Source organism: Leuresthes tenuis, unplaced genomic scaffold (genome assembly GCF_036924035.1).
Source record: "Leuresthes tenuis unplaced genomic scaffold, fLeuTen1.0.hap1 SCAF_35, whole genome shotgun sequence".
NCBI classification, from domain to species: domain Eukaryota; kingdom Metazoa; phylum Chordata; class Actinopteri; order Atheriniformes; family Atherinopsidae; genus Leuresthes; species Leuresthes tenuis.
In genome coordinates, this window is record NW_027325389.1 from 507,218 (window position 1) to 534,969 (window position 27,752).

At 43.9% G+C, this 27,752-nt stretch overlaps 1 protein-coding gene across 2 annotated transcripts in view; it reads left to right on the forward strand.

Annotated features, from left to right (window-relative positions):
• The first annotated feature begins 22,375 nt into the window (after positions 1-22,375).
• The window catches only part of rerg (RAS-like, estrogen-regulated, growth inhibitor), a 60,392-nt gene continuing 55,015 nt past the window's right edge, over positions 22,376-27,752 (forward strand). The window contains exon 1 of one of the 2 annotated variants that reach the window (XM_072379117.1): positions 22,376-22,612. The gene's annotated coding sequence lies outside the window, so the exon portion shown is untranslated. The remainder of the gene's footprint in view (positions 22,613-27,752) is intronic. The other variant, XM_072379116.1, reaches the window with a different exon arrangement.

Genomic DNA, 27,752 nt, shown 5'->3' on the forward strand with positions numbered 1-27,752 from the left:
TTACCGTGAAACAGAACATTATCATGGACCAGAAACGGAACATTACCGTGAAACAGAAACAGAACATTATCGTGGACCAGAGACGGAACATTACCGTGAAACCGAACATTATCGCGGACCAGAAACAGAACATTACCGTGAAACAGAAACACAAAATTATCGTGGACCAGAAACGGAACATTACCGTGACACAGAAACAGAACATTATCGTGGACCAGAGACGGAACATTACCGTGAAACCGAACATTATCGTGGACCAGAGATCGAACATTACCGTGGACCAGAGACAGAACATTACCGTGGACCAGAGACAGAACATTACCGTGGACCAGAGACAGAACATTACCGTGGACCAGAGACAGAACATTACCGTGAAACAGGACATTACCGTGGACCAGAGACGGACCATTACCGTGAAACCGAAACAGAACATTATCGTGGGCCAGAGACGTAACATTACCGTGAAACCGAACATTATCGTGGACCAGAGATCGAACATTACCGTGGACCAGAGACAGAACATTACCGTGGACCAGAGATAGAACATTACCGTGGACCAGAGACAGAACATTACCGTGGACCAGAGACAGAACATTACCGTGGACCAGAGACAGAACATTATCGTGAAACAGAACATTATCGTGGACTAGAAACGGAACATTACCGTGAAACCGAAACAGAACATTATCGTGGACCAGAAACGGAACATTACCGTGGACCAGAGACAGAACATTACCTTGAAAACAAAACAGAACATTATCGTGGACCAGAAACGGAACATTATCGTGGACCAGAGACAGAACATTACCGTGAAACCGAAAAAGAACATTATCGTGGACCAGAAACGGAACATTATCGTGGACGAGAGACAGAACATTATCGTGGACCAGAAACAACATTATCGTGGACCAGAGACGGAACATTACTGTGAAACCGAACATTATCGTGGACCAGAGACGGAACATTTCCGTGAAACAGAAACGGAACATTACCGTGAAACAGAAACACAACATTATCTTGGACCAGAGACGGAACATTACTGTGAAACCGAACATTACCATGGACCAGATACGGAACATTACTGTGGACCAGAGACGGAACATTACCGTGGACCAGAGACGGAACATTACCGTGGACCAGAACATTACCTTGGACCAGAACATTACCGTGAAACCGACCATTATCGTGGACCAGAGACGGAACATTACCGTGAAACCGAACATTATCGTGGACCAGAGATCGAACATTACCGTGGACCAGAGACAAAAAATTACCGTGGACCAGAGACAGAACATTACCGTGGACCAGAGTCAGAACATTACCGTAGACCAGAGACAGAACATTACCATGGACCAGAGACAGAACATTACCGTGAAACAGAAACGGAACATTACCGTGAAACAGAAACACAACATTATCTTGGACCAGAGACGGAACATTACTGTGAAACCGAACATTACCATGGACCAGAGACAGAACATTACCGTGGACCAGAGACAGAACATTACCGTGGACCAGAGACAGAACATTACCATGGACCAGAGACAGAACATTACCGTGAAACAGAACATTATCATGGACCAGAAACGGAACATTACCGTGAAACAGAAACAGAACATTATCGTGGACCAAAGACGGAACATTACCGTGAAACCGAACATTATCGTGGACCAGACACAGAACATTACCATGGACCAGAGACAGAACATTACCGTGAAACCGAACATTATCGTGGACCAGAAACGGAACATTACCGTGAAACAGAAACAGAACATTATCGTGGACCAGAGACCGAACTTTACCTTGAAACCGAACATTACCGTGGACCAGAGACAGAATATTACAATGGACCAGAGACAGAACATTACTGTGAAAAAGAACATTATCATGGACCAGAAACGGAACATTACCGTGAAACAGAAACAGAACATTATCGTGGACCAGACACAGAACATTACCGTGGACCAGAGACAGAACATTACCGGGAAACCGAAACAGAACATTATCGTGGACCAGAAACGGAACATTACCGTGGACCAGAGACAGAACATTTCCATGGACCAGAGACAGAACATTACCGTTTACCAGAGACAGAACATTACCGTGGACCAGAGACCCAATTTTACCTTGAAACCGAACATTACCGTGGACCAGAGACAGAACATTACCGTGGACCAGAGACCGAACTTTACCTTGAAACCGAACATTATCGTGGACCAGAAACGGAACATTACCGTGAAACAGAAACACAAAATTATCGTGGACCAGAAACGGAACATTACCGTGATACAGAAACAGAACATTATCGTGGACCAGAGACGGAACATTACCGTGAAACCGAACATTATCGTGGACCAGAGATCGAACATTACCGTGGACCAGAGACAGAACATTACCGTGGACCAGAGACAGAACATTACCGTGGACCAGAGACAGAACATTACCGTGGACCAGAGACAGAACATTACCGTGAAACAGAACATTATCATGGACCAGAAACGGAACATTACCGTGAAACAGAAACAGAACATTATCGTGGACCAGAGACGGAACATTACCGTGAAACTGAACATTATCGCGGACCAGAAACGGAACATAACCGTGAAACAGAAACACAAAATTTTCGTGGACCAGAAACGGAACATTACCGTGATACAGAAACAGAACATTATCGTGGACCAGAGACGGAACATTACCGTGAAACCGAACATTATCGTGGACCAGAGATCGAACATTACCGTGGACCAGAGACAGAACATTACCGTGGACCAGAGACAGAACATTACCGTGGACCAGAGACAGAACATTACCGTGGACCAGAGACGGAACATTACCGTGGACCAGAGACAGAACATTACCATGGACCAGAGACAGAACATTACCGTGAAACAGAACATTACCGTGGACCAGAGACGGACCATTACCGTGAAACCGAAACAGAACATTATCGTGGACCAGAGACGGAACATTACCGTGAAACCGAACATTATCGTGGACCAGAGATCGAACATTACCGTGGACCAGAGACAGAAGATTTCCGTGGACCAGAGATAGAACATTACCGTGGACCAGAGACAGAACATTACCGTGGACCAGAGACAGAACATTACCGTGGACCAGAGACAGAACATTACCGTGAAACAGAACATTATCGTGGACTAGAAACGGAACATTACCGTGAAACCGAAACAGAACATTATCGTGGACCAGAAACGGAACATTACCGTGGACCAGAGACAGAACATTACCTTGAAAACAAAACAGAACATTATCGTGGACCAGAAACGGAACATTATCGTGGACCAGAGACAGAACATTACCGTGAAACCGAAACAGAACATTATCGTGGACCAGAAACGGAACATTATCGTGGACGAGAGACAGAACATTATCGTGGACCAGAGACGGAACATTATCGTGGACCAAAGACGGAACATTATCGTGGACCAGAGACAGAACATTACCGTGAAACCTAAACAGAACATTATCGTGGAACAGAAACGGAGCATTATCGTGGACCAGAAACACAACATTATCGTGGACCAGAAACGGAACATTACCGTGAAACAGAAACACAACATTATCGTGGACCAGAGACGGAACATTACTGTGAAACCGAACATTATGGTGGACCAGAGACGGAACATTTCCGTGAAACAGAAACGGAACATTACCGTGAAACAGAAACACAACATTATCTTGGACCAGAGACGGAACATTACTGTGAAACCGAACATTACCATGGATCAGATACGGAACATTACTGTGAACCAGAGACGGAACATTACCGTGGACCAGAACATTACCTTGGACCAGAACATTACCGTGAAACCGAACATTATCGTGGACCAGAGACCAAACATTACCGTGAAACCGAACATTACCGTGGACCAGAGACCGAACATTACCGTGAAACCGAAACAGAACATTATCGTGGACCAGAAACGGAACATTACCGTGAAACAGAAACACAACATTATCGTGGACCAGAAACGGAACATTACCGTGAAACAGAAACAGAACATTAGCGTGGACCAGAGACAGAACATTACCGCTAAACAGAAACACAACATTATCGTGGAAAAGAAACGGAACATTACCGTGAAACAGAAACAGAACATTAGCGTGGACCAGAGACAGAACATTACCGTGAACCAGAGACAGAACATTACCGTGAAAAAGAAACACAACATTACCGTGGACCAGAGACAGAACATTACCATGGACCAGGGACAGAACATTACCGTGAAACAGAACATTATCATGGACCAGAAACGGAACATTACCGTGAAACAGAACATTATCGTGGACTAGAAACGGAACATTACCGTGAAACCGAAACAGAACATTATCGTGGACCAGAAACGGAACATTACCGTGGACCAGAGACAGAACATTACCTTGAAACCAAAAAAGAACATTATCGTGGACCAGAAAGGGAACATTATCGTGGACCAGAGACAGAACATTACCGTGAAACAGAAACAACATTATCGTGGACCAGAGACGGAACATTACTGTGAAACCGAACATTATCGTGGACCAGAGACGGAACATTTCCGTGAAACAGAAACGGAACATTACCGTGAAACAGAAACACAACATTATCTTGGACCAGAGACGGAACATTACTGTGAAACCGAACATTACCATGGACCAGATACGGAACATTACTGTGGACCAGAGACGGAACATTACCGTGGACCAGAGACGGAACATTACCGTGGACCAGAACATTACCTTGGACCAGAACATTACCGTGAAACCGACCATTATCGTGGACCAGAGACCAAACATTACCGTGAAACCGAACATTACCGTGGACCAGAGACCGAACATTACCGTGAAACCGAAACAGAACATTATCGTGGACCAGAAACGGAACATTATCGTGGACCAGAAACACAACATTATCGTGGACCAGAAACGGAACATTACCGTGAAACAGAAACACAACATTATCGTGGACCAGAGACGGAACATTACTGTGAAACCGAACATTATCGTGGACCAGAGACGGAACATTTCCGTGAAACAGAAACGGAACATTACCGTGAAACAGAAACACAACATTATCTTGGACCAGAGACGGAACATTACTGTGAAACCGAACATTACCATGGACCAGATACGGAACATTACTGTGGACCAGAGACGGAACATTACCGTGGACCAGAACATTACCTTGGACCAGAACATTACCGTGAAACCGAACATTATCGTGGACCAGAGACGAAACATTACCGTGAAACCAAACATTACCGTGGACCAGAGACCGAACATTACCGTGAAACCGAAACAGAACATTATCGTGGACCAGAAACGGAACATTACCGTGAAACAGGAACACAAAATTATCGTGGACCAGAAACGGAACATTACCGTGATACAGAAACGGAACATTATCGTGGACCAGAGACGGAACGTTACCGTGAAACCGAACATTATCGTGGACCAGAGATCGAACATTACCGTGGACCAGAGACAGAACATTACCGTGGACCAGAGACAGAACATTACCGTGGACCAGAGACAGAACATTACCGTGGACCAGAGACCGAACTTTACCTTAAAACCGAACATTATCGTGGACCAGAAACGGAACATTACCGTGAAACAGAAACACAAAATTATCGTGGACCAGAAACGGAACATTACCGTGATACAGAAACAGAACATTATCGTGGACCAGAGACGGAACATTACCGTGAAACCGAACATTATCGTGGACCAGAGATCGAACATTACCGTGGACCAGAGACAAAAAATTACCGTGGACCAGAGACAGAACATTACCGTGGACCAGAGACAGAACATTACCGTAGACCAGAGACAGAACATTACCATGGACCAGATACAGAACATTACCGTGAAACAGAAACGGAAAATTACCGTGAAACAGAAACACAACATTATCTTGGACCAGAGACGGAACATTACTGTGAAACCGAACATTACCATGGACCAGAGACAGAACATTACCGTGGACCAGAGACAGAACATTACCGTGGACCAGAGACAGAACATTACCATGGACCAGAGACAGAACATTACCGTGAAACAGAACATTATCATGGACCAGAAACGGAACATTACCGTGAAACAGAAACAGAACATTATCGTGGACCAAAGACGGAACATTACCGTGAAACCGAACATTATCGTGGACCAGACACAGAACATTACCATGGACCAGAGACAGAACATTACCGTGAAACCGAACATTATCGTGGACCAGAAACGGAACATTACCGTGAAACAGAAACAGAACATTATCGTGGACCAGAGACCGAACTTTACCTTGAAACCGAAAATTACCGTGGACCAGAGACAGAATATTACAATGGACCAGAGACAGAACATTACTGTGAAAAAGAACATTATCATGGACCATAAACGGAACATTACCGTGAAACAGAAACAGAACATTATCGTGGACCAGACACAGAACATTACCGTGGACCAGAGACAGAACATTACCGGGAAACCGAAACAGAACATTATCGTGGACCAGAAACGGAACATTACCGTGAAACCGAACATTATCGTGGACCAGAGATCGAACATTACGGTGGACCAGAGACAGAACATTACCGTGGACCAGAGACAGAACATTTCCATGGACCAGAGACAGAACATTACCGTTTACCAGAGACAGAACATTACCGTGGACCAGAGACCCAATTTTACCTTGAAACCGAACATTACCGTGGACCACAGACAGAACATTACCGTGGACCAGAGACCGAACTTTACCTTGAAACCGAACATTATCGTGGACCAGAAACGGAACATTACCGTGAAACAGAAACACAAAATTATCGTGGACCAGAAACGGAACATTACCGTGATACAGAAACAGAACATTATCGTGGACCAGAGACGGAACATTACCGTGAAACCGAACATTATCGTGGACCAGAGATCGAACATTACCGTGGACCAGAGACAGAACATTACCGTGGACCAGAGACAGAACATTACCGTGGACCAGAGACAGAACATTACCGTGGACCAGAGACAGAACATTACCGTGAAACAGAACATTATCATGGACCAGAAACGGAACATTACCGTGAAACAGAAACAGAACATTATCGTGGACCAGAGACGGAACATTACCGTGAAACTGAACATTATCGCGGACCAGAAACGGAACATAACCGTGAAACAGAAACACAAAATTATCGTGGACCAGAAACGGAACATTACCGTGATACAGAAACAGAACATTATCGTGGACCAGAGACGGAACATTACCGTGAAACCGAACATTATCGTGGACCAGAGATCGAACATTACCGTGGACCAGAGACAAAACATTACCGTGGACCAGAGACAGAACATTACCGTGGACCAGAGACAGAACATTACCGTGGACCAGAGACAGAACATTACCGTGGACCAGAGACAGAACATTACCGTGAAACAGAACATTACCGTGGACCAGAGACGGACCATTACCGTGAAACCGAAACAGAACATTATCGTGGACCAGAGACGGAACATTACCGTGAAACCGAACATTATCGTAGACCAGAGATCGAACATTACCGTGGACCAGAGACAGAACATTACCGTGGACCAGAGATAGAACATTACCGTGGACCAGAGACAGAACATTACCGTGGACCAGAGACAGAACATTACCGTGGACCAGAGACAGAACATTACCGTGAAACAGAACATTATCGTGGACTAGAAACGGAACATTACCGTGAAACCGAAACAGAACATTATCGTGGACCAGAAACGGAACATTACCGTGGACCAGAGACAGAACATTACCTTGAAAACAAAACAGAACATTATCGTGGACCAGAAACGGAACATTATCGTGGACCAGAGACAGAACATTACCGTGAAACCGAACCAGAACATTATCGTGGACCAGAAACGGAACATTATCGTGGACGAGAGACAGAACATTATCGTGGACCAGAGACGGAACATTATCGTGGACCAAAGACGGAACATTACCGTGGACCAGAGACAGAACATTACCGTGAAACCTAAACAAAACATTATCGTGGAACAGAAACGGAGCATTATCGTGGACCAGAAACACAACATTATCGTGGACCAGAAACGGAACATTACCGTGAAACAGAAACACAACATTATCGTGGACCAGAGACGGAACATTACTGTGAAACCGAACATTATGGTGGACCAGAGACGGAACATTTCCGTGAAACAGAAACGGAACATTACCGTGAAACAGAAACACAACATTATCTTGGACCAGAGACGGAACATTACTGTGAAACCGAACATTACCATGGACCAGATACGGAACATTACTGTGAACCAGAGACGGAACATTACCGTGGACCAGAACATTACCTTGGACCAGAACATTACCGTGAAACCGAACATTATCGTGGACCAGAGACCAAACATTACCGTGAAACCGAACATTACCGTGGAGCAGAGACCGAACATTACCGTGAAACCGAAACAGAACATTATCGTGGACCAGAAACGGAACATTACCGTGAAACAGAAACACAACATTATCGTGGACCAGAAACGGAACATTACCGTGAAACAGAAACAGAACATTAGCGTGGACCAGAGATAGAACATTACCGCTAAACAGAAACACAACATTATCGTGGACCAGAAACGGAACATTACCGTGAAACAGAAACAGAACATTAGCGTGGACCAGAGACAGAACATTACCGTGAACCAGAGACAGAACATTACCGTGAAAAAGAAACACAACATTACCGTGGACCAGAGACAGAACATTACCATGGACCAGGGACAGAACATTACCGTGAAACAGAACATTATCATGGACCAGAAACGGAACATTACCGTGAAACAGAACATTATCGTGGACTAGAAACGGAACATTACCGTGAAACCGAAACAGAACATTATCGTGGACCAGAAACGGAACATTACCGTGGACCAGAGACAGAACATTACCGTGAAACCGAAACAGAACATTATCGTGGACCAGAAACGGAACATTATCGTGGACCAGAGACAGAACATTATCGTGGACCAGAGACGGAACATTATCGTGGACCAGAGACGGAACATTATCGTGGACCAGAGACAGAACATTACCGTGAAACCTAAACAGAACATTATCGTGGAACAGAAACGGAGCATTATCGTGGACCAGAAACACAACATTATCGTGGACAGGAAACAAAACATTACCGTGAAACAGAAAGACAACATTATCGTGGACCAGAGACGGAACATTACTGTGAAACCAAACATTATCGTGGACCAGAGACGGAACATTTCCGTGAAACAGAAACAAAACATTACCGTGGACCAGAGACAGAACATTACCGTGAAACGGAAACAGAACATTACCGTGAAACTGAAACAGAACATTATCGTGGACCAGAAACGGAACATTATCATGGACCAGAGACAGAACATTACCGTGAAACCGAAACAGAACATTATCGTGGACCAGAAACGGAACATTACCGTGAAACAGAAACACAAAATTATTGTGGACCAGAAACGGAACATTACCGTGAAACACAAACAGAACATTATCATGGACCAAAGACGGAACATTATCGTGGACCAGAGACGGAACATTACCGTGAAACCGAACATTATCGTGGACCAGACACAGAACATTACCATGGACCAGAGACAGAACATTATCGTGAAACCTAACATTATCGTGGACCAGAAACGGAACATTACCGTGAAACAGGAACACAAAATTATCGTGGACCAGAAACGGAACATTACCGTGAAACCGAACATTATCGTGGACCAGAGATCGAACATTACCGTGGACCAGAGACAGAACATTACCGTGGACCAGAGACAGAACATTACCGTGGACCAGAGACAGAACATTACCGTGGACCAGAGACCGAACTTTACCTTGAAACCGAACATTATCGTGGACCAGAAACGGAACATTACCGTGAAACAGAAACAGAACATTAGCGTGGACCAGAGACAGAACATTACCGTGAACCAGAGACAGAACATTACCGTGAAAAAGAAACACAACATTACCGTGGACCAGAGACAGAACATTACCATGGACCAGGGACAGAACATTACCGTGAAACAGAACATTATCATGGACCAGAAACGGAACATTGCCGTGAAACAGAACATTATCGTGGACTAGAAACGGAACATTACCGTGAAACCGAAACAGAACATTATCATGGACCAGAAACGGAACATTACCGTGGACCAGAGACGGAACATTACCTTGAAACCAAAACAGAACATTATCGTGGACCAGAAACGGAACATTACCGTGAAACAGAAACACAACATTATCTTGGACCAGAGACGGAACATTACTGTGAAACCGAACATTACCATGGACCAGATACGGAACATTACTGTGAACCAGAGACGGAACATTACCGTGGACCAGAACATTACCTTGGACCAGAACATTACCGTGAAACCGAACATTATCGTGGACCAGAGACCAAACATTACCGTGAAACCGAACATTACCATGGACCAGAGACCGAACATTACCGTGAAACTGAAACAGAACATTATCGTGGACCAGAAACGGAACATTACCGTGAAACAGAAACACAACATTATCGTGGACCAGAAACGGAACATTACCGTGAAACAGAAACAGAACATTAGCGTGGACCAGAGACAGAACATTACCGCTAAACAGAAACACAACATTATCGTGGACCAGAAACGGAACATTACCGTGAAACAGAAACAGAACATTAGCGTGGACCAGAGACAGAACATTACCGTGGACCAGAGACAGAACATTACCATGGACCAGGGACAGAACATTACCGTGAAACAGAACATTATCATGGACCAGAAACGGAACCTTACCGTGAAACAGAACATTATCGTGGACTAGAAACGGAACATTACCGTGAAACCGAAACGGAACATTATCGTGGACCAGAAACGGAACATTACCGTGGACCAGAGACAGAACATTACCTTGAAACCAAAACAGAACATTATCGTGGACCAGAAAGGGAACATTATCGTGGACCAGAGACAGAACATTACCGTGAAACCGAAACAGAACATTATCGTGGACCAGAAACGGAACATTATCGTGGACCAGAGACAGAACATTATCGTGGACCAGAGACGGAACATTATCGTGGACCAGAGACAGAACATTATCGTGGACCAGAGACAGAACATTACCGTGAAACCTAAACAGAACATTATCGTGGAACAGAAACGGAGCATTATCGTGGACCAGAAACACAACATTATCGTGGACAGGAAACAAAACATTACCGTGAAACAGAAAGACAACATTATCGTGGACCAGAGACGGAACATTACTGTGAAACCGAACATTATCGTGGACCAGAGACGGAACATTTCCGTGAAACAGAAACAAAACATTACCGTGGACCAGAGACAGAACATTACCGTGAAACGGAAACAGAACATTACCGTGAAACTGAAACAATTTCCTTCAGAGCATTGGTTGGTTAGCTTAACTCTGAGAAGTTAGCATCACCTTGGTTCGCCTCACCGGGACACATGGGGCCGCTGGTCGAGCAGTTTTCTTCTTAGCGGCGGAAGCCGACGAGGAAAAAACAGGAAACTCTTCATGGTGTTGCGCTCGAGGCATCTGTGAGGTACAGTTCGACCGATGGTACCGAGTTTACATGGAGAAAGTTCCTCATTTATCTGAAGCCTGGAGTGGAGAAAAGTCTCAAGCCCCCATCTTGGTCCGGGTCCCGTGACCGCCCCCGTGCGGTGGTTTTTAATGCTCAAAGACATCATGAGTGGAACAAGGAGGCCACATGTGGCTGAGCCTTTCCACCTTGGAGCTGCAGCTGATCAGAGACAGTCTCAGAATCTGATTCAAACAGCAGAGGGTTTCATGGGGAACAAACCTGAGGAGCTGATCCCATCAGATCAATGCTGACTTCAGAGCTGCCACCAGAAACAAAGTCTAACATTTCTCAGCACATCGTTCCCTCTGGGATAATGCAATCATCTCAGTGATGTCATAATGTCTCTCTGATAGATCTCAGTGGGAAGTGTTGGCTGCCTCTAAACTGAGCTCCTCTCAGGTCCTGTTCACCATGTCCATAACTGACAGTTTCACACTGAGCTGATGGTCGTGTCCGTCTTTATGCTGATGACACAGTCCTCTTTATGGAGCTCAAACTATCAGCACGGACACTGAGAAACTGCAGCTTGTTGTCTTCAGAGAGCTTTTTGAGATGTGGAACTTGTTTCAGATGCAGATAATCCTGTTTTCTGCAGCTGTGACTGTGGATGGAACTTTTACTGACTTTATAAATGAAGCTTTTTCTAATATTTGGACAGATGACAGACTCACTGTTAAACTCATGAATCAGATTGAAGTGACGTGTGTAAAACTGAGTTTTTGGACAGAAATTAGGCAGTTTTTCTGCACTGTGTGGACACAGAGTGGAGGAGGAAATGTTGATCTATCTGCATCCATCAGTCTCTACTGTGACACTCTGGATGCCATCTATCACTCTGCAGTCAGACCTGTGACAGGTTCACCTTCAGCTTCATCACTGCAGTCTTCATCAGACTGTAGAGCGTCCTCTCTGTGGAAACTGCAGATGTGGAACTGATCAGATATGTTCTACAGACTGACTTCAGTTCCAGGATCCATCAGTAAATCCTGAGCTTCGTTTTCATGGAACAAGGAACTGAATTTAAATACTTTGGTGTCCCTAAACAAGAAGAAGATGGAAAGCAGTGACAGCTACAGCTCACAGACTTTCTATCAGTGCTGTTAACAATTTCATCTGTTTTATCATGTGTTTGGAGAATTATTCTCACTCTGTGCTTAAGATTTCACCCTCTGATATCGTTTCCTTTTGGGATATAAAACTATAAAACCAGCAGCAGTATATTCATACACATCCCTCTATCTCTGCACTTACACAGCTTTGTTGGAGGCTTTGACCACTGGCAGCAGCCTCAGAAGAGCCTCCTCTGAAGCAGAGTATTTATTCAGGTCGAACACATCCAGATGTTCTCCTGATGACAGTAAGATGAAGACCAGAGCTGACCACTGAGCAGGAGACAGTTTATCTGTGGAGAGACGTCCTGAACTCAGGGCCTGTTGGATCTCCTCCACCAGAGAACGATCATTCAGTTCATTCAGACAGTGAAACAGATTGATGCTTCTCTCTCCAGACAGATCCTCACTGATCTTCTTCTTGATGTAATTAACTGTTTCCTGATTGGTCCGTGAGCTACTTCCTGTCTGTGAGCTACTTCCTGTCTGTGAGCTACTTTCTGTCTGTGAGCTACTTCCTGTCTGTGAGCTACTTCCTGTCTGTGAGCTACTTCCTGTCTGTGAGCTACTTTCTGCCGGTGATCTACTTCCTGTCTTTGAGCTACTTCCTGTCTGTGAGCTACTTCCTGTCTGTGAGCTACTTCCTGCCTGTGAGCTACTTCCTGTCTGTGAGCTACTTCCTGTCTTTGAGCTACTTCCTGCCTGTGAGCTACTTCCTGTCTGTGAGCTACTTCCTGTCTGTGAGCTACTTCCTGTCTGTGAGCTACTTTCTGCCGGTGTTCTACTTCCTGTCTTTGAGCTACTTCCTGCCGGTGATCTACTTCCTGTCTTTGAGCTACTTCCTGTCTGTGAGCTACTTCCTGTCTGTGAGCTACTTCCTGCCTGTGAGCTACTTCCTGTCTGTGAGCTACTTCCTGCCGGTGATCTACTTCCTGTCTGTGAGCTACTTCCTGCCTGTGTCAGCAGGCCTCGTAGGAGACTCTGATTGGTCTGCAGGGAAAGACCCAGGAGGAAGCGGAGGGACAGGTCCAGGTGTCCATTTGGACTCAGTAAGGCCTTATTGATTAAGATGATTCAGATCAAGTACTTGAGGCCTCTTGGATCGATGATCTTCTCCCATCAGATTAACTCCAGAGCAGATGAAGGTCAGATGGACATGAAGAGCAGCCAGAAACTCCTGAACACTCAGATGGATGAAGCAGAACACCTTCTCCTGGTACAGCCCTCTCTCCTCTTTAAAGATCTGTGTGAACACTCCTGAGTACACTGAGGCTGCTGAGATATCGATGCCACACTCTGTCAGGTCTGATTCATAGAAGATCAGGTTTCCTTTCTGCAGCTGCTCAAAAGCCAGTTTTCCCAGAGACTCAATCATCTTCCTGCTCTCTGGACTCCAGTGTGGATCTGTCTCAGCTCCTCCATCATACTTGACCTTCTTCACTTTGGTCTGAACCACCAGGAAGTGGATGTACATCTCAGTCAGGGTCTTGGGCAGCTCTCCTCTCTTTCTGGTTTCCAACACATCCTCCAGAACTGTAGCAGTGATCCAGCAGAAGACTGGGATGTGGCACATGATGTGGAGGCTTCGTGATGTCTGGATGTGGGAGATGATGCTGCTGGCCTGCTCCTTATCTCTGAATCTCTTCCTTAAGTACTCCTTCTTCTGTGGGTCAGTGAACCCTCTGACCTCTGTCACCATGCCAACACAGCCAGGAGGGATCTGATTGGCTGCTGCAGGCCGTGTGGTTATCCAGAGGCGAGCCGAGGGAAGCAGGTTCCCCCTGATGAGGTTTGTCAGCAGCACATCCACTGAGGTGGACTCTGTAGCATCAGTCAGGGGCTCCTTGCTGTGGAAGTCCAGAGGAAGTCGACACTCATCCAGACCGTCAAAGATGAACACAACCTGGAACTGTTCAAAGCTGCAGATTCCTGCTTCTCTGGTTTCAGTAAAGAATTTATGAACAAGTTCCACCAAGCTGAACTTTTTCTTTTTCAGCACATTCAGCTCTCTGAAAGTGAGAAGAGCTGATTGGAAGATAAGAGCTCAGTGTGTCTCTAACAGTGGGAGGAAGCTGATGTCAGATGAGGGAATTTATGAAGAACTGGATCCATTTTTTTTTTTCCTTTTTTTTTTTTTTTTTCCCTGGATCCATAAGAAGCATCGATAATGACTTTGTATTAATCAGTTCTTAGCTAATCCAGCTCTTCCTGCTGGCGGTCAGTACGGTTCATGACTGATCCGAGTTTACGGCCAGCTTGAATCGCCATAAGAGCCACAGTTTGTGAAATACGTGACGTCCTTTAGCAGTTTGCAGATATGTGCCGTCTCACCTTATTGCTGCAGCGCATTAAAACCTAAAGTTAGACCAGTCTGAAAACTGAATTTTGGACCTTTTTTTCTCAGGGGCACAAATCACAGTAAAGATGAGACTTGGGACGACACATCTGTCAGAACATCTGAAGATAACAAACTGCTCTGAAGTCCAAGGACCTCCAAGTTCTGCTTTGTAAGCGCATTAATATGTTAAGACAAACCCAGTTAAAGGTATAATTAGTATCTTTCCAATATAACTATGAGGTAATATTGAATGTAAAGAGGAGAACGTGATCAATAAAGTCCGTCACTGAGGAAGATGATCAGTTAAACCTTCATTTGAACAGAAGAGCCTCTTTCTTCTATCACAGTTAACTGCGTTTCACCCCCACCGAACGCTTTCTGTTGCTTCCTGAATTTGAAATGATCCGTGTTAGCGCTGTAAACCGTGTTGGTGTCCCATGGAAGTCCTCCTCAGAGTCTGATGTTTTCTCTTCAGATGTCAGCAGTGCATCCAGGCTGGATGTGGGTGGAGCAACAGCCGCTGTTCCTGGGCCGATCAGGGACTGCAGAATGTAATAAGACACCTTTTTATGGGCTTCTGTTTCTCACATTTTATAACTCACCATCAGTCTGAGACCGCTGAGCCGTAAGCTAACAGCGACACACACAATGTGTCCAACTTTCTTTAATATCAGCTCCAGCAGCTCTTCAGTCACTGCTACAGTGATGTAAACCTGCTGGATTTATTCTTCCTGTTTCAGGAGCTCAGTGTTTGCCAGAAGATGGAGTCTGGGACGAACCTTTCAGTGAGTCTGAAACAGTCTTATTCACATGCGGTATAATGTCAGAGGAGTCTGTATTAAGTCTTATTCCTCTGTGTTTTCCTGCCAGAGGCCGGAGATCTCCTCCATCACTCCCAGTGTTGTGTCTTTCTACGGCAGAAACCACGCCCTGCTGTCAGGTCGGAACCTCCGTCATGTGACCAGAGTGAGGATCCAGGCCAGCATGGACTGTTCTCCACGGGAGTGAGTCACTCTGCAGATCCGTCATTGGGCTAAAAGACCGTCACAATTTTGACCATTATTTGAACATATCGTGCAGGATTTATTTGCTTTCACTTGATTTCCTGTTGTGATTAAAATTAACTTCTTAAGCACAAATGTTTTTCTGTTTAGTTTCTTAATTTGATCTCGTTTCGCATTAACAGTATTTTAAGATCTTAAAATGAGAGAAATACAACCTCAGATGTTAATTAAAATGAGAAATCACACCGTCATTAGTTAGTGAACAGGAACTAAGCCGTAAGAGCAGAACAACTAAATGCACCCTCACTGCTTCCATATGAATTAAGAAGTGATTCATTTAGACTGGATTCAGTGATCTTCAGTCAGTGTGAGCAGCGCTATAAAAGCTGAAGTTCTGTCAGTTTGCTGCTCTGCAGCTTTCAGGGCTGTGTTGAAATCTGCACTTTTTTCACATGACTGCAGATGTTCTATGATCAGAATAAATCATCACGCTGATGTTTTTGTGAATTTAAAGCAATAGCAGAGAGTTTGGCAGCTTTCTACAGGTGTGGGATGTAACTCCGCTGTGTTAAAGCATCTCTGTGAGCCCCGCTCATGTGCAGCTCTACCTCTGAGCGCCGGTGTCTCAGCCTCCGGGTGGTTTCAGACTCGGAATGGACCTGACAAAAGTCAATGTACTTAAAAAGCAGTCAGAAGTATAGTTTTAAGGTTGACAAACTTCTCCGGTGCTGCTTTAAACGGATGTTTATTGATTTTGCCGTCTGGTTTTCAGATGTTCAGCAGATGCTGGACGTCACTGAGCCTTCATATCGATCTGTGTCGTCCTGTGTGCTCTGCTCAGATCTCCTGTATGGAGCAACACTGGCGTAAACCTGACCTTCCACATTCCCAGGACAGACTTTAAAGGCATGGTCAAAGTGTGTCTGCTCCTCCCTGATGGCAGCTGCCATGGCAACGCTAAAATCACCTACCGATCATCACCATCCTGCACCGGCATTTCACCAAACAGCACCTGGATGAGGTACGCCTGCATTTACAAAGCGTTCAGGTGTTAATGTGAAAAGGCCCGGTGAAGATCCACTGATCAGTACTTTTCTGACTCACGGCTCATCGTGCTGCAGTGGGAAGAGGAGGATCACCCTCACAGGGACCCACCTGGAGTTTGTGGAAGGGGTCCAACACAGCGACGGCAGAGTCAGACCTCCCACAGACCGCAGCTTTCAGGTCACACTTTCCACACTGCATATCGTGCACGGTACCATGTCACCATGACTGTATTCTATCTCTCACCCTCTGCAGACCCTCACCTATGAAACACCCGCAGAACTCCACGGGTGGAATCACAACAGCCCCGTGTCTCTGAAAGTAGCCGATGAAACGTTGCGCTGCTCCGGAATAGTGACCTATTATCCAGATCCAGAGTTCATCGACTTCACGGTCTTAAGGGTCGGGGATGACGTCCTCGTCACTCTGCAGGTGATGCTTCACCCACACAGACACAAACAGTTTATAAAAGAAGAGAGAAAAGGGAGAATCGATTTCCGTTTGTTTGCAGAAAAAGGCAGACAAGCTGGAGATGACACCAGCAGAGCTGTCAGTGTGGGGGGTGCAGGGTCAGGAGCTGCATCCCTGCATCATGAAGGCCAAAGAAACCAGAAACAAGACTGAGTTATTCACCTGTGAGATTCGCAACTCACCAGTAGAGTTTTGGAACTTAAAGGTAAATCTTTGAGTTAAACTTCCAAATACGATCTAAATGTTTATTGTAAAAAGCAGCGCTGGGACAAGGTAGCATCAAACTGCTTGGTATCATGGCAAAGAACATCAAAGTGTTCACCTATTAGTCCGCTTTCAGTTGGTTTCAGATATTTACCTGGAAAACATTTGTCTGTTAGCTCCTCCGTGTGGGAACTGTAACAGCGCTGCCGTGTTTTTGTTCCAGATAGTCTATGGTGACAGGACAGTAGGCCTGGAGCAGCCGTCTTTATTGAGGCAGGTCCTTCTGATACTGCTGATACCTTTTATTATTGCTGGTAAGTACAATAAGGACCCATTAAACTGTTTTAAAACAGGCTTCTGTGGAGTACTTATGACCATTCAGTGTCTATGACTGTAGTGTTTATAATAGTATTTAAAGGTTTGCAGTAGACAGCAGTCAGAACGCTCTCAGTTTGGAGAAGTGGGGGGGTTCATAGCCACCTTATATAGCCCATCCTGCACCGATCAGCCCGGCCCAGGATGAGTCGGTCAGTGATATCAGACTCACTGGACAGCTCCAGGCTTTTCACTCGTTTTTTTTTCTCACTCTTGGCATTTTAGAGGATCAGTGGTTGAAATGTTGGGCAGCCGCATGTTTTATGAGGCGCAGCAACACAAATGTTCTTTGGTTGGAGGAAGTTTGTCTGTAGATTGGTGCAAATCACAAAAGATGGAGAAAGTTGTTACTAGTTGTAGGTTTAGCTCCTTAATTCACCAAACTGAGAGCCCCCTGTTGGCTGCAGGTAACAAACCGAGCTCAAATGAACACTCTGCTGCTGTTGTGTGTTAGAATCCACACAACCTTAAACGATCGTTTCAGGCTACAGTTTTTGGATGGATGAAGTTTCCGTTTGTCTTTCAGTGCTCGTGATGTTCGGTGGAATGAGAGTAAGGAGATGAACCAGCTCTGATTACTGCCTGATGCTCCGTGTGAGGCTCTCCTGCGCTGAAAAAACCCAGATTCACTCTTCTCTGCATTTTTAAAAAGAATAATCTGAGGTGTGATTGTGTCTTTAAGAGTTTGAATTCCACCTGCTAACTTGTTTTATCCAGTAAGTTTCATGGTAAACTTCCTACACCTCATGCTTTTACTTCTACCAGATGTACTCTTCCTTTCTTTAGTAAGTTGGATAAACTTTCATTTGTGTCAAATACCTTTCAAAATGTTCACTTAGATTCACTTGTACTTGTCAGTGATTGCCTGTGTTTCATTGCCACCTTATACGCTGCCTATAGTTTTACATTGTAACTCCTGGTCTGCAGGCCTTTAACTCAGAGCTGCAGCCCTGGTGCTGCAGTAGATATCCCTCTGACTGCAGGACCGAGTGCTGCAGTGCTTCAGCACCTCAATCCTTGGAGCTGCTCAGCATGATGTCACAGAAACAGAAAAACAAGAAAAACTTTTGGTCAAATAAAAACTTTCAGATCTATCACATTATGGATATTATGTATGAAACTATGATGCTTAAAAAGCGAACATTTCTAACACTTGTGGTCTTTTCAACTGAAAACAATCCAATCTTCTACACACTCAACATGAAGTAAGTCCTCTGACTGAAGCTGCAGTTCAACATGAAGTAAGTCCTCTGACTGAAGCTGCAGTTCAACACTCACTCATCACTCGTTCTCTCAGAGCTACAGACAGCGCTGATGAAGAGCGATTGGAGCAGATGGAGTTCCAGGGGTTAAAACGGCAAATCAAGGAGAATCAACGAGCAGAAACATGAAGTCAGTGACACAATCAAGCCAGAGAGGCTCAATGAATGCAGGAGGAGGCCCAAAGAGCCTGAGAGATGCTGAGCAGACAACTGGACTGACGACAGCAACAACAGAGAGAAAGCTTCAGATAGCCAGGTTTGTCTCTCCATAAAGACAGAACGGAGGAAGTTCAAGGTCTCAGTCTCCAGAACGGTCGTCAGGGAACAATGGCTGACGGCTTCCATCAGGGCTCCAAGGCTGCTGAACCTCTGGCACCCTAAACCAAGCCTCCCACTCCAGGTACAACTCCTCCCTCACTGAGGGCTGCTGCTGAGGAGTATTGGTCAAGATGAACAGAACAGATCCTGTCTGATAAGTAAGAACCAGTTTAAAAGATTCCTTTCATGTATGGAGTGAACTCAACGCACAATTTACTCAGAGAAGAAGACAGCAGGACTGCAAAAGGTCTAAAATACGTCACAAATTCCAGTTACGTTTACTTCTAATCTATGGATGTACACACCAGTTTTCCTTTAGATCCTTTTCATCCAAAATCCTGGATGAATGCTTTCCTCAAAACATTTAGGTCCTCCCAGTTTCCGTTTAAAGTGTCCTGATCAACAGTTCTGCAGCTTTCTGAAACCTTTAAAGTGTCCTGATCAACAGTTCTGCAGCTTTCTGAAACCTTTAAAGTGTCCTGATCAACAGTTCTGCAGCTTTCTGAAACCTTTAAAGTGTCCTGATCAACAGTTCTGCAGCTTTCTGAAACCTTTAAAGTGTCCTGATCAACAGTTCTGCAGCTTTCTGAAACCTTTAAAGTGTCCTGATCAACAGTTCTGCAGCTTTCTGAAACATTTAAAGTGTCCTGATCAACAGTTCTGCAGCTTTCTGAAACCTTTAAAGTGTCCTGATCAACAGTTCTGCAGCTTTCTGTAACCTTTAAAGTGTCCTGATCAACAGTTCTGCAGCTTTCTGTAACCTTTAAAGTGTCCTGATCAACAGTTCTGCAGCTTTCTGAAACCTTTAAAGTGTCCTGATCAACAGTTCTGCAGCTTTCTGAAACCTTTAAAGTGTCCTGATCAATAGTTCTGCAGCTTTCTGAAACCTTTAAAGTGTCCTGATCAACAGTTCTGCAGCTTTCTGAAACCTTTAAAGTGTCCTGATCAACAGTTCTGCAGCTTTCTGAAACCTTTAAAGTGTCCTGATCAACAGTTCTGCAGCTTTCTGAAACCTTTAAAGTGTCCTGATCAACAGTTCTGCAGCTTTCTGAAACCTTTAAAGTGTCCTGATCAACAGTTCTGCAGCTTTCTGTAACCTTTAAAGTGTCCTGATCAACAGTTCTGCAGCTTTCTGAAACCTTTAAAGTGTCCTGATCAACAGTTCTGCAGCTTTCTGAAACCTTTAAAGTGTCCTGATCAACAGTTCTGCAGCTTTCTGAAACCTTTAAAGTGTCCTGATCAACAGTTCTGCAGCTTTCTGAAACCTTTAAAGTGTCCTGATCAACAGTTCTGCAGCTTTCTGAAACCTTTAAAGTGTCCTGATCAATAGTTCTGCAGCTTTCTGAAACCTTTAAAGTGTCCTGATCAACAGTTCTGCAGCTTTCTGAAACCTTTAAAGTGTCCTGATCAACAGTTCTGCAGCTTTCTGAAACCTTTAAAGTGTCCTGATCAACAGTTCTGCAGCTTTCTGAAACCTTTAAAGTGTCCTGATCAACAGTTCTGCAGCTTTCTGAAACCTTTAAAGTGTCCTGATCAACAGTTCTGCAGCTTTCTGAAACCTTTAAAGTGTCCTGATCAACAGTTCTGCAGCTTTCTGAAACCTTTAAAGTGTCCTGATCAACAGTTCTGCAGCTTTCTGTAACCTTTAAAGTGTCCTGATCAACAGTTCTGCAGCTTTCTGAAACCTTTAAAGTGTCCTGATCAACAGTTCTGCAGCTTTCTGAAACCTTTAAAGTGTCCTGATCAACAGTTCTGCAGCTTTCTGAAACCTTTAAAGTGTCCTGATCAACAGTTCTGCAGCTTTCTGAAACCTTTAAAGTGTCCTGATCAACAGTTCTGCAGCTTTCTGTAACCTTTAAAGTGTCCTGATCAACAGTTCTGCAGCTTTCTGAAGCTCTTTCAGAGTTATTCTTTGGGCATTTTCTGCTTTTTCACTCCTCCTTTGTATCTGAGCATTTTCAGAGGAATGTGGGTTTTTTAATTAATTTTCTTTTTTTATAAAGACTCAATTCAAAGACTTAATTTAGGCTCAGTTTCACATGTGTTGATTTATTTTGATTGACCAGGATTACCTTTCAGTGTCAGACTGGATTCATTCTGAGGGTCATATTCAAATATTTACAGCACATGCATGGCTGTGCTTATTCAGCATAATATATCACGATATATATCGTGATATATCATATATATGCATATAAGTACATCCCAGGTCTCTAAATATGATCACAAATTGTAAACCTGGTCAAAGCAACTGACAAAGAACCCAATTATTAATTTACAATAAACCTGAAGCATAATGTCAGAAGTAATATTTGATTAAACCATCAGTGGAAAAAACATTTAAGCTGCTGCTTTCATGATTCAATTCAGCCCAAATTAGTTCAAATGTGACTGAAAGAACTTCCTCTTTCTCTACAAGAGAAACACATTTTAAAATCGACGGGTGGAACTCTGTTACCACTTCCTGACGCCAGAGGTCCCTGTCGTCCCTCTGCGGTCATGCAGCGGCATGCAGCAGCTCCGCTCCGTATATTTCCACTGACCCTGTGTTTTCAGGACTCATTCATCTCAGCCGGAGCTGCTGCTCGGTCCGCTCGATCAGGATCCCACCGTTCATTCACCCGCCGCTCTGCGTAAACCGCTGATTCCATCCAGCGGTGCGCTGCGTCCGCATCTTCATCTCAGAAGATCTTCATAATTTTTGATCCACGGACCTGCCAACTCCCCCTCACTCCCCCCCGACTCACACTTATTCTGATTCACCTGATCCACGTTTCCGCACCGGGGATTTTTTCCACAGTGAGCCGCCGCTGGTGAGTGTCTCTGCCGGTGTTTTCAGGTGAGGCGCGTCCCCTCAGGGGCCAGCAGCGCACTTCTGGGCTCTGATATTACTCTGTGAAATCTTTCAGAAGGTCGCCCTCCTTAAAGATTTCACAGGTGGAAAAAATGTATCCAGAAGCTGTGATAAATTATTTGTCATGACCCTTTTTTACAGGCTGCAAGTGTTTCTGCATTGAAGCTTTCGGTGACAAATCCTCTTTAAACTGGAACTAATTCAACAGTAATGGTGTAGTAAATCACTTACAGGTCTGTTGCTTTGGTCTCCTTTAATATGAAGATTTATCTCACTTTGCTGTTCCTTACACCGGTGGAATCTGCCGTGGCGGCCCCACCTGTTACACAACAGCCCAGATCTCAGCAGGATTAGCGGGTATCTAACGGAGCACCACGGAGGGTTCCTCATAGAGCAGGGTCAGAGGACGGGAAAACTGCAGGTTTCACCCGCAGCATCAATTCATCCTGTTTTGTGACTAATGACAGTAAAATAACTACGTATTAACAAATAATCACCTAATGATGTGGCTCCCACTGAAGTACCAAACCTACTACAAGTGAGTTAATTTGATTTTATTCTACTTAAAGTTTATTAAAGTCACTGTTTCGATCAAAACTTTCCAAAAAAAAGGGGGGGGGGGGTGCTGATGATATCTTCACTTTTATAATAGTAAAAGTGAAGATATCAATAATATAATAATAATATAATAGGACATCAATAATATAATACATACAGTTAAATAATTATTCATAATGAATACTTAGAAACAATAATTAGATCGTGATTATTGAACATTTTCCATTTTAAAAGGTACTCTGAAGTTTTGGAGTGGGAATGAAACCACTGAGCAACTTTTTAATGCGTGGGTCCAAATGTAGACCAAGCTTGTGCATCTTTGAGGTTTAGTCTTCACTTTCACTTAAATGACTCAGATCTAGGTGCTGTTGACCGGTTATCCCAACAGTGAATAACTGCTTCTTCTCCTGCTGCAGCATCGTCTTCCTGTATGTATTTTGATGGCAGTCCTGCGGTTTGCTGTCTTTCTATAGCCAGTGGTGCAGCAGGTCTCCTCCCATGGTTTGGAGCTGTACGCTCTGTAATCTCACAAAACCACAGCACCACCACCCAGATCCATTTCTCAAAGTAAAAATGACACAAAACCCAGCTGGGTACACAGTGGAAAAAAACATCCACGTGCCCACTTTGACAGTTGGACCGAGTCCCTGTAGAGCAGAGGTCCATGTGTAACCAAAAAAAATGGATAAAAACCTGACAACACTCTGGAATATGCTCAGATATATACTCTGGAATATGCTCAGATATATACTCTGGAAAATGCTCAGGGATATATACTCTGGAATATGCTCAGGGATATATACTCTGGAATATGCTCAGGGATATATTCTCTGGAATATGCTCAAATATATACTCTGGAATATGCTCAGGGATATATACTCTGGAATATGCTCAGGGATATATACTCTGGAATATGCTCAGGGATATATACTCTGGAATATGCTCAGATATATTCTCTGGAATATGCTCAGGGATATATTCTCTGGAAAATGCTCAGATATATACTCTGGAATATGCTCAGGGATATATTCTCTGGAAAATGCTCAGATATATACTCTGGAATATGCTCAGGGATATATACTCTGGAATATGCTCAGATATATACTCTGGAATATGCTCAGGGATATATATACTCAGTTCATATCTTTGCTTATTGTACTGTTGAGGGTCAGATGAAAAGTTTCCTCTACAGCCAGGATATGTTAGCTTAGCTTAGAATAAGCTAACATTACTAGCTAACCGACTCAATCCAATTTAGACGGCATGTTTTATTTTAATCCACAAATTAAAACACGTGTTGTTGGTTTTTTAGAAGGAGGACATCTGGAAGCCGATTTTGGTGCATCTGCAGGACATTTCATCTCAGAATTTAGCAAGAAACACATGAGAGAAGTCAACACCTTCAAATGTTGTAAGAGAGAAAGTCACATCAGAAGTCCAGAACAAGAAGATTTACCCTCACTGAAGACTTAATAAAACAGACTATAAATATCAGTTTCACACCAGCTTTTCTGCAAGTTGTTCTAAAAAAATATATACTCTGGAAACAAAACTGAATGGATTCACATGCTGCGTCTTGTTAGCCAGATCCCTCCCAGTTTTGATTGGGCCGAGCTAAAAGCATCCTGCTGATTCCAGGTTTTTTGTTCTGTTCAGCGAAGCCTGTCATGGCGTGTCTGTCTCTGGACTGGATGAAGCTGAGATAAAGTGGATAATCATCCTGTCTGACACAGAGGTGGCAAACAAACATGTCAGTGTTTCCAAAAATGTGAGACAGCTCCTTCAGTTTCATTGGAGTGCTGTGGTACACTGACCTTAAAGCTATGTTGAAATATTCTTTTTGTGTTGCAGTCAGAAAAACTGCCTCAAGCAGAAATATCCTCCTGATGCAGTCTGTCCTCGAACGTCAATGATGGAGGCGAGTGTTGGAAAGTCTGGATGATGGAGTGGGTGGAGGCCAGAAATGGCAAAATGTGAAGTAGTTTGATCTGGGGAGACACTGCTTTTCTCAATGGAGATTTCCTGCTGTAGTGTGGGAGAGGAAAGGATCACTTTGGAGCTTCGTATGCACGAGATATAAAGCAGACAAAGAGGAAACGAGCAGAAACGAACAATTTATTAGAAAATATTCCCTTTTTTATTCTCTTGTCAAATGATCCAGTTCATAATATCTGTGTTCAAACACTGTAAAAATAGATTTGATATCTATATGCTTTGCATGAACATCAGATGCCTGAAAAACTCAGCATCAGAGATGAAAAGATCCAAACTTTTTCCCACTGAGAACAGAAAAGTTGGAGCTCTGAGAAGGTTCAGCTCAGAAACCACAGATTAAAGTGATAAATCCTGTGTTTTTAGCACAAACCTTGCTTCAAATAGAAGAAAGTTGTGAGGGCACGAGTTGTCTGCTGTGTTTAAGCAGTTTGTCTTATCTTTCATGTGAGAAAACAGGCAGATATTATCTGAGCAGACCTGCAGGAGACCACAGGTGAATTCATAGTTCAATGAGATCCTTTTCAGTCACATTTTCAGACTTGATTCATGAACATAACAGAAAAATCTGAAGAACAGAATTTGGTTGTTTTAACCCAGCAGACTGATCTCAGATGTAAGAAATCTGCCTGGTCCGGTTCCCACTGCAACGATCTGAGGATGTTAGCATCATAATTACTGATGTCTGTAACAGGAAATCAGATCTTTCTCTTCTTGTCTCACAGAAAATGTTTTCTGCTTTCATTGGTTTAAGGACGAGATCACTGAGAGAAGTCGTAGTTTCACTGGTCTGAGGACTGGACTGGCCTTACCGTGGAAAAGAGTACGATACGCCACTGAATATGAAGGAGCCAGTTAGCTTATCTTAGCATAAAAACCAGAGGATACAGCTCTTAGTCAATATAAACATAACAAAATTAACTTTTCTGTGTCAAACTCAACTAGTTCTAGAGAAGGACTTTATATGGTTTATCACTGGTCTCACAAAGGCTTTCTGGAGGATGAAAAAGTGCATGTGGTGCTCACAGATAGACCAGAAAGTTATCTTTGTCCTGCAAACTACTCAAACTAAACGGGTTGGCCAGAACAAAACGTGGCTGTTGGGACTGTTAGAGCCTCACTACATCATCACTGTTATGACTGTGCGGTCTGGTTAAAGGCGTCCATATTAAAGACTAAAACAAATATTTAAAGACACTGGCAGCTGCCATGATGACCCCTGCTGAGAGAGACACAAAGATGGAGGATCGTCTCGCTGCTGAGCTGCACCAAATCGCCTCACCATACATGGACGTGTGTTGGTACAGCAGGGGAAACGTTAGCTTAAACAGCGACTGTGTGCAGGGAAACAGCAGAAAACGGGAAGCTTGCCACCTCATAATTTAAACCAGTGTGAAGTTGTCTAACATTTATTTTGGCGCAGACACTCACCCAAACACGTCTCAGCTTCTATTTCCAGGAGACAAAGAGTGCCGAATCTGTAGTTTGACGTCTTTGCTGCATCTCACATCAGTATTCAGAGGCATGAAACAGCAGCTTTTAAACCAGTTAGCCAAATGAATCACTTCAGCTTTTTTCTTCTAGTGTTTAACACAACTTTTCATGAAGACATTTTACTGCTCAAATAACAGATTTTTTATTCTCTGTGTTATTTTATCAGTGTAACCGACAGCTTCTGTTTCTCTTGATATTTCTGCATCATTATCCAACACATCAGGTCAACTCTGTGCTGCCTGAACCTCAGCAAACAGCGAGTTAAACTTCTCCTCTTAGAGCAGAACTCCACAGTTATGTCAGATCATTTACTCTGTGGCTCATATTGCAGAAGCTGATGAACTACGGGAAGCTAAAGGAAGAGTCTGGGCTGTTATCCTTACTGTATGATGTGAAGGTGCAGCAGGCATTAACCAGCAGTCAGTTATACACAGAAAAAAGTAGAACTTGTCCTGATCAAAAACACCATAATTATAAATGCATGACACTTAATTAAAGTGGAACTGATGACCGTCGCTTCTGTCCAACAACCAAACGTCTCATGTCAGATGAGATGAGATTAAACACCTTCAGCTTTGCCTCCATATGCAGCTCAGTGTGTTCGGGTTTTATGGAGATAAAACTCCTAAAAAGAGAAGGTTAATAAGCCGTCAGTCTTTCACTTCAGCAGACGAATGACCCATCTGGGTGTGAATCATTTGCTTTCACATCAGGCTGTTGCAGCTTGTGAAAAAGCTCCTGCTGTAAGTTAGCAGCCTGATTAACTTCATTACTGCGCAGCCTTCATCTTCAGCTGCTCAAACTGTAAAGGCTGAAAACTGAGCGCTCAAACAGTCCCCGTCAGGCTGTTTGTTGGCTGTTATCTCAGCCATCGCTGCGTTTCTTAAGCTGTGTAAGGATTCCTCTGGAGTTACTCTGCTATAGATTCCAGTCAGATTTTCATCTGCGTCAGTTTGTTATCAAAAGAAGTTCAGGACGGAGGTTTCAGATAATTATCTGGTGAGAAGACTTCACAGCTGCTTGTTTTCTTATCAAACAGACCTGTGCTTGGCTGTTTAATCGGGCTGCAGTTGTGTTTTCT